This window comes from Corapipo altera, unplaced genomic scaffold (genome assembly GCF_003945725.1).
Source record: "Corapipo altera isolate COAL_440 unplaced genomic scaffold, ASM394572v1 113, whole genome shotgun sequence".
NCBI classification, from domain to species: domain Eukaryota; kingdom Metazoa; phylum Chordata; class Aves; order Passeriformes; family Pipridae; genus Corapipo; species Corapipo altera.
Window position 1 is genome coordinate 5343795 of NW_020884895.1, and position 13946 is coordinate 5357740.

The 13946-nt window shown below is 43.0% G+C and overlaps 1 protein-coding gene across 3 annotated transcripts in view; it reads right to left on the minus strand.

Moving 5' to 3' along the window:
• The window catches only part of KCNMB2 (potassium calcium-activated channel subfamily M regulatory beta subunit 2), a 145712-nt gene that overhangs the window by 87484 nt on the left and 44282 nt on the right, over positions 1-13946 (minus strand). The window contains exon 1 of one of the 3 annotated variants that reach the window (XM_027647550.1): positions 11066-11632. The exons of 1 other annotated variant lie outside the window; for it this stretch is intronic. The gene's annotated coding sequence lies outside the window, so the exon portion shown is untranslated. Of the gene's footprint in view, positions 1-11065; positions 11633-13946 lie in introns of those variants that run through there. One more of the 3 variants, XM_027647555.1, reaches the window with a different exon arrangement.

The following is a 13946-nucleotide window of genomic DNA, read 5'->3' on the forward strand; positions in this document are numbered from 1 at the left end:
TCCCTGGCCAGGCCACTTTGGTCTCCTTATCTCCACCCCAGGGCATTAGTCATTGCCCATCCAGCTACAGAGAGCTGCAATAATCATCATTCAGTGCCTGTGATACAGCAGTTCATTTGCAGCTGTTCCCGTCCCAATCTTTCATTCCTCTCAGCTGCTCACACCAAAGAGTTCAGAAATATGCCTACAGGAAAGTGAAGCAACCAGAGAGAATGTGTGTGTGTGTGTTGAGTTGCTGGGGTCTGTGCAGCCCTCCCTGTGCGAGGCACCCTATGAGCCCAGCACACTGTTGGGCTGCCTCTTGCTGCATGTGCAACCTCAAAATGCATTTAATTGATCTTTATGGCTACATGTTTGCTTTCCACCTGGCACAGCATGAGGCTTTAATCAGCTACCATGTCACACACATCAATAATAAATACGTCAATTAGCTAAAACTGTGCTTATACGTTCAGTAACTCTGCTATGTTTCGTGTTGCACATGAAGGTACGCCAGTGTTGCTGTATGGTCTCACAAACTGAACACACAGGTTCAGACCTCATGCTGGGGAAGTGCTCCTGTGCCTGCAGCAGCTAATGATGTGCTTCATCACAAAAATTAAAGACTTTCGATATTAGGTGACACTTAAAAACAGGTTTATGCAACTATTTACAACTGTGAAATCCCTTAACATAAAATCACTTGCCCACATCTCGCCTGCTTGGCGACCTGTAGGAAACAATTCTTAGTTGTTTTGTAGGCTGGGAATGAAAGACCAGTGCCCCTCTTCTCAGTTCTCTGTTTCCCAAGGAAGTCTGAAGGCACTCTTGATGCTGAGCTGCTTTGAAAAATCTAGCCCTTAATTCTGGCAACTCTTTGAAGATAAAGTGCTGTTATTGTTGGTGTTTCCAGCTTCCAGCAGATCTCAAATTTGTGATATTGTATTTCTGTCTCCCACCAGCCAGAATAAGGCAGGGCACAGCCACATTGTAATAAATAGAAGAAAGTGAAGTGACTTTGTCAGACCTCTGATGAAATACTTGTTTGTGTTTGATTTTGTATCAACTTTGAGATGAGAATTGGGCTGGGTTTTGTTCATCTTTAGCTGACAAACAGGACTAAAACCCCCTATGCTCAGCCTCTGGCTATTGTTGGCACTGTCCTGTATAATCCCTTCTGTTGGGTTATCAAACTCCATCAAAAAAGTAATCAGAGTTTTTTCCCCTCCACCACTGAGGAATGCTTTTCATATTCTAATCCTTTTAGGGTACGGTGATTTAACACCTAATATTTCAAGACAGAATCTATTATGAAAGCAAAATTAAGCAACATTTATTCTCTGATTTCCTTTATAAACTCCAACATATCTTGGCACACTTTGCTTTTTTAGATCTCTGACATATGCATAAAAGATGAAAGTTATCACTGTAAAAAATGTTAAAATCATTAAAGATGCTGTCACAGGTGACTATGATATTTATTCATGCACATCTGGGGGCTTGTAAGGCTTATGGTGTAGTTCAATAGAAATTACAGAGAGGGAGGTTTTTTTAGTATTAACGGTTGTTAAATGTGTCAAAGCTAGTGAAGTCAGAAGAGGTTTACAAAGACAAATGTACAAGAAGCATGACAGCTGGTGAAATTCATTGATGAATTCTAGTAAGATGGATTGGAAAGAATCACCTCAACTTCTTATGTGTCGGTGGATTTTAAATTAATTATATTTTAACTGCTTTGGAGGCAGAGCTGAGAACAAATTTGTGGAGTCCAACATAAGTGGCTGTTCAATAAATGAAAGAGGCATGGAAAAGTAATCATCATTTTAGCTGTGTACAGGATGAAAAAGAAATCAAACACTGAAAATATTATTACAGAGCCATTAACATAAATCAATGGCGTGCTCTATCCTCAGAATCTTTTTTCATTTCTGGTCATCCTATCTCATCAGGTCTTTAATGGATATAAAAAGAGTGCAGAGATTGACAGAGAAAATTATTAGAGACGTGTAGAGATTTTTGTAAGAGGGGAGGCAACGAACTGGAACTGCTTAGAAAAAGCTTTGGCTCCACTGGGAGACTTGAACAGCTCAGCAAGGCCAAGGCAGGTGCTGAACGTGGTCCCTTTACCATCTTACTCACCTCCTCCTCAGGGCCCCTAAACTCCATAAGCAAGTTGGAATTTTAATTGGAGGCCCCAGAGGCTCAAGGCTGTGGACCTGAGCTGTTGCTCCAGCTGTGGGCCGACCACAGCCCAGGCTGGGGCTCTTTCTGAGGCTGGTGGTCATGGAAACAGTCAAGATGGACCAAAACACTATTGAAAGAGGCACAGTTCTCTGAAATACAGATTGAAGGTCTCACCATTGAGAGCTGGCTCTGTCCCATGTATTCCTTGGTGGAGGCAGGATTTCAAGCCTTTCCTATCAGGTCCTTTCCCAGGTCCCACTGTTAGGGGAGGGTCCAATGCCATGTACCAGCTGGCTCCAGGGATTTTAATTCCCTGTCCTCTCCAGTGCCAACTGCTAAAATGAATCTGCTGGAACTTCTGTACTCTGCTAAAATGTTTGCCACACGATACACATGAATTGCTTAATAGGATTTAAAAAAAAAAACAACCTAGAAATTTCTCCAGGTAAAGAGACCATCTATCAGATTTATTGAGCAAGCTTCATATTTTCAAGGATCTGTTATCTCATGCTTTAAGGTATAAGTCAAACATGCAGCTACAGCAGATTCAGGCAATGGTTCCTTTCTTGGGGATTGCTCTGCAGTTTGTGCTGTTCCTGGGAGGACGCTGGTGGGATCCCCAGACGTGATGCAACTGGGGGTTCCCATGGGTAGACTTCTCATGGCATTTCAGCAAGGGCTGAAATGACCTGTCTCCCCTGCCATTGCATTCGTGGTGGGCTCAGACCCCCACTGCCATGTGGGGTTCTGGCATTTTTCTACCTTTCTCCTCGTAAAGTGGAAGAGAGAAAAGAAACAGAATTTCTGAGATGTAAATAATGTTTAACAAGTGGGCCTTGGAGTTGTAAAGGAACTCCTGCACTTATGCTATAATCATTTTGGTGGTTGATTTAGAGCCAAATCCTGCTGGCCGGACAGAAGCAATTAGCCTGATTACTGCCAGAGGGATACTCACACAATTAAGGTGAGCAGTGTTTGCTCTTTATTCTAGAAACCAGTTGTCTGTGTAAAAGTAGTTGACATAGTGTGGGGGTGCTGAGGCAGTACCATGATGGGCTCTGAGAGAAACCTTCAAACCTGGGCAAAATCTGATGTCTTTCAAAGACGAGGGATGGACAGATGGACCCTGCTCTGAGGTGAAAGCTAAAACCTGACAGTGAGAGACGTCTCCTGGTGTGTTTGCTCTGTGCCACTGTTGTTGCTTCTCCAAAGGAGGGAACTGGCTAATTAGATCTACAATTGCCATTTATCAAAAAGAGCATCTGAAGTCTCCACTGATATTTCCCCACCCCCCCTTTCTCAGTGCTATTTCTAAGGCACCTATCAATATGGTACATAAGTACCATCTGGATACCTGGCTAGTGACCAGCAGGCTGTGATATGTGAAGCTTTTAAATAGAGTCAGGAGAACAGAGAGTGGAAGGAGTAGACAAACAGTACGTTTTAATGGAAGATGAAGAGGGTATAAAATGAATTGAGAAGCAAAAAGGGACAGTGAAATTCCTTTGTTCAAGATTTCCTGCTCAAAGAAGAAATGGAGTATGTGAAATCTTCTAGGAACCTCCCTAAGAATATTCATATTGCCTGGGAAGTGTTCTTGCAGATGAGCAGGGCTGCTGCATTGACTCTGTGGATAAATACTCACCACAGGAACACCTCTCATCTGCAGAGGAAACTTCTTCCTGCCCTGCCAGGAGAACCTCTACACGTTGTGCTGGATGCCAGCATTTATCTGCATTCACAGCACAGATGTGCTGGAGTTTTGTTAAGGGCAAGCACAGCTTTCAGGTCAAGAGTTCTGAATTCCTTAACCCTCACCCTGAATTCAAGGAAATTTAGAGGTTTTATTTTATCCCTAAAGAATCAAATACACTTTACAACATGGGAATTTGCCTTTTGCTGGACCTTAAGAGTTTATGAATAGCCTAGTCCAAGGTTTTAGTGTGCAGCCACTTGTGTTGTCTTGCTGATGATGAATTCACTGACATCAATAGAGTTTACTTTTTGTGTTAGCACTGTCCCCCAGGTGGGTGTCTGTGTGTACACAAAATAATGTCTCAGTCTGGCAGAATATCCTCGCTAAGAAAACTTCTGTTGTCAATTACTGGGAATTTTCCCTGAACTCTGATGATTCTGGAGCAGAGTTTGGACTTCTGGTGTTATGACAGAATTTTGCAGGTTCACAGATGGCTTTTGACAGTTCAGGTCCCAGCAGGGAAAGACTCTTCACTTGAAATCAATCAGCTTTATCACACAGGAAAAAAGAAAAAGGAAACCCACCCGAAACTCAAACCTAGTTTAACAAGGGATTCTCTCTGACTCAGCTGCTGCAGATATCTACATGACAAACATATTCATGTAGGGAACCATCGAAAGGCGGGTGCACCTAACAAAGACATCTTGTTCACGCTTAATGCACCAGATAAATTGTTTTTAAATGCAGAGTTATTTTGTGAGTTCTTAGTGAATAAGCGCATCCACATATGCATTTCTGAAGAGATTTTTAATTAATTGGTTTCAGTCATTTTCTTTTAATAAAATTAGAACAATGATGGAATAGACTGACTGTGGAGTTTGGTCGAGGAAAGATTATACTAATGCACTTGAAATATGACTAAAACAGAAAGCAAGGAGAGATAAAAGCAATTTTTTTTCAAAGCTTGTTTACCTGTGACAAAATCCTCCCAAATCAGCTGCACACAAAATACCCAATCGTCTTAATTAAATTCAAGCAAAAAAGATTTTGCTGTGGACTTCTTGGGATATTTCATAACCAGAGAGTGTCCCCCATGCTACTTTTAGCAAGAGGGGGGGAATACGTGTTTCATGCAATTATTAATTAGGAAAGCAGTAGAACTTTCAAAGAGCAGTGTGGCACCAAGATCAACTTGTTATATGGAAGCAAATAAAGAAGGGGAATTTGTCAGAAGGTTTTCGTATAGCTGGGGCACAATTAACAGGGGTTTTCAAAAGTCAGGGCACCTTTCATTTGCATATTCTCCAGTTAATAAAAGGTTATTATTACAAATGAACTTCCTTTGTTCCCTACTTGGGTTATTGCTCCCTATGACTTGACATACATATGCTTTGTTGGAGGAATTGCAAGGTGTCCTAGTCGAACTGATGTTTTCCACTCAGGCTTTCTTTCCAAAACTCTTATTTCCCAGATCAGTAAACTTTGCCAAATCATAACATTCCTCCATACACCTGCTCTACAAGGAGCTGTTTTTCACAGCCGAATCAATTCTTTCCCTATTGCCACAACAGCAGCTCTGGAATTCTGTGTATAAGTCTAAAAATAACTCGTCAATAACCAAGTGGTCCCCGATGATCAAAGACCAATGAATGCAGACAAACTGTTGCCCTTTTTTGTCCTTCAGTTCTCTTATAACTCCTGGGCTCTGCAACACGTTGCTGTGGTCAACATGTGGTTGTCTGAGGCCTGTTTCTGCAGCAGTCTCACCAGGTCATTAAGACAGAGCAATTTAGGGGTGTTCAGCTGTGCCAGGACTGTGACTTCTCCTTACTCCCCACACCTTGCACCTGGTTATGCTCTTCTCCTGCTTTTCTTGCATCAGGTCTGGTGCTTGTTGACTCCCAGCTGGACTCCCTCAGGAGTCAAAACCAAAGCACAGTTTTCAGGAGGTTTTATGAGCTGAACTGTCTCTGTGGAGGGCCAGGAGAGCCTGGGAAGGTGCATGAGAAGGTGACTGGATGAGAATGGGAAGGCAGTGGGAGAATAAGGGGCAATGCCAGCCCTAGGGAAGCTGCAAGCTGCCAGGACAGCCTGGCTGATCAGTTCCCTGGGCTGTCCCCCCAAAAATCTCCATATACTCCTAACAAGTCAGAGAGTGAGTGTATTTGGCAGTAGCCCTGAGGAACATGCCCTCTCCTGTGAATGGAGAGGGACACATGTCTCCAGAAGGATTTAATATTCCTTTATTTCCTCTGACTTTTATTTAACCATGGGTTGTGATGCTTTAAGTAGCAGATATTAATTAGAAGTGGTAGGGAGTCCCAACGGGACCATACTCCAGGTCTTCTCACCATTTCTACTTTGACTTATTTCAAGTTACTGCTCTGAAAGATTATTTATTCACTCAGGTGCCTGACGTTTATAAGGCCTATTTAAAATTGCAAATAACTAATGGCTGTCAGTAAGGAGTGCCACTCTGCTGAGGCGGAAAATAGCTTGTCCATGAGTAAAACACGGCCAAGTATATTGAATGTTTTCTGCAACACTTCTTCAAGGTAGTCAGTGTTATTTTGTCCCCTCTTTGGTACCACACCTAAGCAGGCACACAAGGACAGTACTATGTGGAAGGCTCCCACCAGGATGGCAACCTTGGATAGATGAACCACTTTGGGCTTAAAAGCAGAAACTTCAGTCCCAGTCTGAGCTCTACTCCTTTAAAAGAGAAGTGGGGAAATGGGACAAATGCTCTTTTGGCTCCTCTGGTCTTCAAAACCCTTCTGTTAGTGGTTGATTTAGGACATGCAGAGTGGGAGGAACACTGAATTCAGGCAAAATTGCTGGGTACCTGGAACTGGCTGGGGCATCCCATTTAGCACAAGCAGAGATGGAGGTTAGTTATGGGTAACAGAACAGCTTTATTATTAAGAAAGAAAAGGTATCTGAAGACCTCATATGAGTTTTAGCAGTATCTAGAGGGAGTTTCAAGTTTAGATTTCATTCCAGACTACACTGAGACAATTTTTGTCGTAGCAAAAATGTCGTACAAAGACTGTATTTGCTCTGGTTTTAGTTCCTCTAATTCTCCTCATTCTCTTACTCTCCCCAGGCAGTATTAATGTGGTGTTACATGTACCCTGATAGAATGTGAACGCACATGTGTTGCCCACAGTGACTCTCACTGTGTGACTCACACACAGCACTCGCAATTCAGGCCCATTTCTATTTTTAGAATAAATAAGGGTATCTAGGATCATTGGACTTTAAATTCATTGAAAAGCTAAAAAATGTCCATCTAACAGGGGCATAACTGTTGGTTAGGTCTGTGCAGTCACAGCAACCCTGTTGATTCAGCACACACCAGACTTTCTATATAAAGTATTTGGACAAAGAGCTCACTCAGTGGGAGACCTGAGGTTTCCTCCTATATGGCATAAGTACAGCGCAAAAATAATTCAAAAGGCAAATGTATTCATGTTTTATAACCTTCTCTCCCTCATTTGTTTCTGAGTCAAAAGAGCTTTGTGTTTTGACAGCTGAATTTTTTTTGTGTCCATGAGAAAAAAACGTTTGACAGGAATTCTTCGCCCTACTGGTTTTCACTTAATTTAAAACACGCACCAGATTAGTTACATAGCAAGTTTTCTTCTTGTCTGTTATTTTTACAACTCTTCCATAACTCTGTAGCACGTCATCAGATCCCTGCATGACAAAAGCTAAACCATGGCACCCCCTTGTTTGATTGGACTTGTGGTGACCACTCATGTAGCGCCTGCACAGGGAGGGACTGGGAGCAACAGGCTGAGTCTGATAAGACCATAAACCTTGAAGTTAATGACCCATTGCACTAGATTCATTGTTAAAAATTATACTTGTGTGTTATGTGTTCCTGCTGTGTCCATCCATATGTACCTGCTCTACATGCTGCTGATCCCCCTTTGCCAGTGGCCATCCTTGTTTTTCCCCTCTTTCAGTGTTTTCTCTCCTATATCACTGTTGATTCTCTCTTGCTGCCCTCCCTGTTGGCTGTCTTCATGTCACACGATGTGTAAGACGGGCACAACAGGAACCACAATGTGGAAAATTTAGAAGTTTCCATTATGGTGTTTTTCCCTTCTAAATTGGCTGCACAAACAGTTTCTACAGGCACTGTGGACTTACACAGGAGAGTTGTGGAGGCTATGGGGACATGGCAAATACTATGAGAGAATGGCCCATGCAGTGCTTGATGGATGATGCCGACTATTCATTTTAGCAGAGCTGCAGGAATTCAAACACTTTTCATGAATATTCATAAGAAATTGAAAGCTGTTTAACCTGGCTCTCACATCTGTCTGGTGGGAGCACTTCAGTGCTTATGTGTTGCTCCTATGACTACTTGCAAGACATGAATTTTAAACCTGACTGCTCAGAGAGTGATGGAAATCCAGTATGAAACCGAATACTTGGTTGTGAAATTTGCAGTTTGTTTTCTGCCAGTTAGCTATACAAATCAGCTAATCAAGGAACACCATAGGACTGAACCAAGCAATGCAGTATGAATTTGCAAACATTTGCCATTCCCAAAAGATCTGTAAGCGAAGAGTTATTTGCTGAAGAAAGCCCCAAATAACATAAGATAAATAAATTAGAAAATTGCCTGACCTCCACAGACAATGCATAAGTAGAAAGGGCAAGTGAGATTCATGGCAAAAAGTACTCATTGAGCTTCTGAAGAATACAGGGAAATCGTTCCTCAGCACAGTGAATCAGTCTGATGTAGTTTGCTTCACTATCTGCTGTACATTGATGGAATGATGAGAGATTTGGAGTCACTTCTGACAGGCTCTCAGACAAATGGGTATTTGCTGCTGGCAGAAGTTTTTGAAAGTGGCAAATTTGTCTGGGATAGTTTTGAAAGCAGATTTAGTTTTGGGTCATGGGATTTGTGTTATGTCTTATTTTACAGTTGAAAATGCCTAAAATATTAACCTCCTTCTGCATTTTGCCTTATCTGGAGCTCTGTGTTCAGCCTCATTCCTTGAGCACCACGGTCTGTATTTTCATTGCATCATTACCAAACTATCCTGCCTCTTATTTACAAGGCAGGGCTATTCCCCTTCCCCTGTCGCAAAGAGATTGGGGGATTTGTCCAAGTCCCCCTGAGAAGTCTGTGGTTGGGCACAGGTTGAACACAATCTCCCACCTCGTCATGGTTTTACACTTTCAGACCCTTCCCTCAGAGAGGCACTGAAGTAAAACAAAGTAGAATTGTCCAAGCCTCTGGACAAACGTGAGGTGAAGAAAAACCATGTACTAGATTTTCACATGCTTTGCGCATTTCTGACACAGATTTAATATCTTTGCATAATGTCTCTTTGATTCATATTGCAAACTGCTAGAACAATTTCTTTGGAAGAAAGTTTTCACTGTTATCATTATGTACTCAGTAGTGTATGTAACACAGGTTAAAATGATTTCCCCCCAAATTTGCAATGCAAAGTAATGCACTTGAGTGAAAACTTGTTGCTTGGATCAAAAGGAGAATATTTATGTTTCTTAAAAGCAATTTTTACCATTCTTGATCCAATATTGCTTCTCTTTGGCACAATCTGTATTTACTTAGACTGAATGCATTTAGCACTTTTGTTGTTGTCATCAGTGTTTTGTTATTAAATGAATTATATCGTGACCTATTTACAATGCAGTATAGTACACTGAAGTTCTCCTTAAAGGGAACATTAGTTAGGATGAGTAAATTTGAATTACTTGGTAAGTCTCTGCTCTATAGGAATTCTTTTTTTAATGAAGATTTAATGAAAACAATCACTCTAACAGAATTCTAGAAGTTGTGAGCTTTTGACAGCAGTATTGTAAAGTATGCTTAATACCACCCACATTAAAGTAGACTTAAAATGGCATCATATCTTTAATTTTAAAATTTAGCACAGCAAGTGACACCATGCCTCTTACTGCAAGATATGACTATCAGTATCTTTAAGTGCATTTTTTAATAGCTCCTGTGAGGAGCATTTCTGCAAGAAGAACATTTTATTGTTGCTAAGTATCACTCACTCTGAAGTCTCTCTGTTGTTTAAAATGAAATTTTAATGAACAAGTTGAAAGAATTCATCAACACAGGGAACATCACTCTCAGATCAAACACACCAAATGATAAGAACTCTGCATATGCATGGAAATAATATTTTCATTCATTCATTTCCTGCTGCTCATCCTGGCGAGGGTCAGAGGCACTGACAAAAACACGAACTCGCAGCCCAGCACTGCCCAGCACCCCGTGCAGACCTCACTGCCCTGTTTGGCCACACAGATCCAAATCTTTGATGTTCAGACATTTTCTTGTCTATTGATGCTAAACAGGCGCATCATAAAAAAGTACATGAGGCTTCTAACTTTGCCTGGCACCTCTTGGACTTCTGGCTGGGGAGAAACAAGCTTTTTCAAGGGGAAGCTTTCCTCTTATACTACTGCGTGTTCATTCAGCCCTTGCTCACAACCCTTTCAGCAACCAGCTAAAGGTCGTGCACATCCTTCCCCACGGCAGGGGGGTTGGCAGGGGGCTGGCAGTGACACAGGAGGAAACCATACCTTTTTCTGTCTGAAACTACAATTCTTGTCCAGCAAAACAATGACAACAGTGCAGAGAAATCTTTGATTATGCAAAATGGATGGACACATCACGCCTTTTTTTTTTGCAATAGGTTATAACCTCAGCCGGAAAATTCCTCCCGCCCCCAATCTTGGTTGTTTTCCCCCTTTCAAATGACATCGGTGGCACTCCAGGTACATTTTACACATTAATAGCATATCTCCCTCATCTTACAGACTCCATAGCTTTCCTCTTCCCCTTTTATTTTAGGGCAGCTTCCCCCTCTCCCTTCTCCTGTCTCAGAAAGAGCCCCGCTGGCTCACTAGAAAATGGGTAAAGTGTTTTCTGCATGACCTCTATGTATTTTACTCCGTGGGAAGAGGAACGTGGAATGCACACTCAGCAGGCAGTGAGATTTGAGCCAGTTTGTCCTCGAGGCATTTCTGCCATAAAACACAGAACTATCCACAGTATTTCCACCCTCGGTTCTCCCCCCATCCCACCGACCCCTCCTCGCCGCTGCCGGCTGCACCTGGCTGCGCTCGGAAAGCCGCGGAGCAAAGCACAAACAGCGGGCACCGAACAGCAACAGCTCCCTTTGTTTCCCATGTAAATCCTACCTCCGATAGTTGTCACATCTTCCTCCGAGGCGAAGCCTAATTATTATTAAACAGAGATCCAGCGGAATCCTCCGAACTGCCACCAGTTGTTAAGCGCTGTCATCGTTTCCTCCTGATGCTTAAACCCTTTTTGACCATTAATGTCACAACCTCTGCTAACTCATCGCTTAGTACTCCCTGCTCAAAATGTCTGAAATAGTTTGGAAGGACAATAGGAATGACAGGCACACTAGACAGCCATGCTTGAAACTAGTTTTCTCCAGCTGACTTAAGGCTGTTTCGTAGTGCTTTTAAGGCATGCACTCCGTAGGGCTTACTAACCTAGGCTAGACATGCCATTCCTGCTTTTATTCAGAGCTGTAATGGGATGGCTGCTGGCGATGCAGCGATAGGTCTAACCCCATTCATCCCTTCGTAGTTTTTAAACCTTCCTGGGAGAGTAAATAGCTTCAGTCATCCTTAAACTTACTGAGGCTACTGTTTCTGCAGATCAGGGTTTCACACATTGTTTTGAAACTAAAGAGAAAATCACTCCCGGGAACGGAAGGTGCCGTAGCTCTCCTGACTGATGCGAACGGGAAGACGAACAGGCAGCAGCATCTGCCCCCGCCGCAAGCTGAGGCTGGCGCAGGAGTTGGTGGAAGTAGTGATTGAAAGCTGAAAGTTCTTAAAACTCTATAAAGGCAGATGTAACACAAAGAGAACAAGGGGGATGTATGGACCGTGCTGTCGTTTGTATGTACAGAGCCACGGAGGTACACTACTCTTCCCAAAAGGCAAAATACTGTTTGCAGATGGTAGGGTCTTGCAATCTAAATTTCTCAGTAAGCAGCACCTTGGATAATGATGGGCAGAAGAAACGAGACCGATGCACAGCATTCAAAGTGTTTATGAAGTGGGAAAGAGGAGGGGCGAGACGATGCTACAGGACCCTGCTGTTTTCAGTAAAATTATGCACATCTCCAGGTCCCAGGTCAGAGAAATTAGTGCTTTGCTGAGATTTTGGAGACATTTTCTTCTTGGTTGTCAGCTAATAACCAGCCCAGGTCAAGATGCATCAGGGCTTGTTAACATCTGCTGTCAGTTCGGTGTTGCTGATCTCAGTGTGGTCCCTAGTGGACAAAAGTAAGAGCCACCAGCACAGGTGTGTCTCTGCCAGCAGAATGGCACACATGGGCTGAAGAGGGGCAACCTGGTGCCAAGGCAGGCTGGGACACAGCAAGTGGGGAATTATACTTTTGCTGCTTGTTCAGCACCTGCCTAATTTTTTGGTACCACCCAGTTCATAACCCTTTGCTCAAAAGGAAAATATCACTCATAAAGACATCTCTGAAATGAATGATGTTTCGAGATATCAAGGAGTAAAGCAAATTACAGTGAAAACCCAGCTATGACTCCCTAACACTCTAGGAATGGAAGGGTTAAGATAGCAATAGTGGCAGATTTGCATTAGATTTTTGAATAGCTGGGACCTGAGGGCACTGAGGGCTGGTTAGGGTGTGACCTTTCTCCTTGGAGAAGCTCTGGTTCAGATTTGTGTTGGTCCTTTGCACTGGTGGCTGTTACAGACTATGTGAAAGCTACCCTTGCATGAGGGGAGGCTGCAAGAATGTCCTGAACCAGCTGGTATGTTCTTCCTGATTCTCAGGGGGAGAAGTGGCTGACTTTAACTCCTCTTTTTTTCCACTTCCCATCCTGCCACCAACACACCTGGTGTCCCCACTGCCCCCCAAACAGCATGTCAGTGTGTGTGCCCAGCAGAGGCGACAGGTCTCTCCTTCTGCCTTGCTCTTCACTGAAACTGTGAGTTAAAGCAAGCTTGTTGATGGTGCAAGTCAGCCATAGCTGCTGGTGGGGACATCTAGGGGTACCACGAACATGACATTTGCCCATGAACCAGTGCTGCTCCCACCAGAGCTGCCTTTGCACTCTCTGCTTCCCCTGATTTGCCATTTCACCCACTGTACTTACACAGTCAGTGTGTTGGGAGGGAAGGCTTAGGGCTCCAGTTTTGTTTCTCAGTTTACAGTGCGGTATTATGAGCACCTTAAGCTTCTGCCAGAACTGGTGAGAGCAAAAGGGATTTTGAATTCTGTGGGCATGAAATCTCAGGGTGGGCAATTATATGCTGACTGCCAGCATGGCTGCCAGAACAATACCTGCTTTCTGAAAAATTTAAGGAATTTTTTCACTGTCACCTATCTTGCATCTTTTGTGTGCAGTACATTCACCCTAAGGCAGAAAAAGGAAATGGAAAAAAAAAGAAAAGTTCTTCTTGTCCTGAGCAATATACTTCTGTCTCACTGTGCTCTTGATTTGTAAGTGAGATAACACAACGGTTCAAGAGACATTTGATTCCTGTTGGGGATACCCACGTCTAAGAGTCCTGACTTTGCTGATGTTCTTTTGAGATCATCAGAACTGAACTGGACACAAGCGTGTTCCATGACAGGTTAAAGCAGGTGATCATTGCCACCCATGCTCACAGTTCCTCAGTTATGTGTGCTGAATATAAGGAGATTCATAAAAAATGGATAACTATCCCAGCTCCCCCTTCCCTTAGGGACCTCTCTGCCACAGTGATATCAAAGACTTCAATTCTTTGCAGTAAGTTTAAGTCACTCATAATTGGTGGCCAGCAGGTGATAACTGTCTGTGAGAGCTGCGTAGTTGAACATTGGTGAAGATGTTCTCATACTGAATGACAATTGAAGGAGGGGTAAACTGTTCAAGGTGTGAGGTGTAGGCTAACAGGGAGTGACCAGAAAGATCTTGTAGGGGCTAGATAGTTTAACATGGCTCAGTCTTAGGGAGATATTCCATGGTACTCCCCCTTTCCTCAGGGTCTTTCTAATCAGTGAGCAGTAACAGCAGCTGCCAT